This window comes from Penaeus monodon, chromosome 31 (genome assembly GCF_015228065.2).
Source record: "Penaeus monodon isolate SGIC_2016 chromosome 31, NSTDA_Pmon_1, whole genome shotgun sequence".
Lineage (NCBI taxonomy): Eukaryota > Metazoa > Arthropoda > Malacostraca > Decapoda > Penaeidae > Penaeus > Penaeus monodon.
This window is the reverse complement of record NC_051416.1, coordinates 4,438,242-4,438,453: the sequence shown is the minus strand read 5'-3', so window position 1 is coordinate 4,438,453 and position 212 is coordinate 4,438,242.

Genomic DNA, 212 nt, shown 5'->3' with positions numbered 1-212 from the left:
AAAAGAAGCAAAAAAAAAACAGTTAAAGAGCAAAGAGAAAAATATAATAAACCATATAATACACACAAAATTAACTACAATAAACCGAGCTGCATGACGATCCCCTCGAGAACTCACATGACTTCCCTCGGTCATGCGAACGACGCAGGAGACAAGGGAAAATCCGGACGGCGCGTGCCCCCGGCAATGGCTTGTGGGATAGTTCGCTTTGT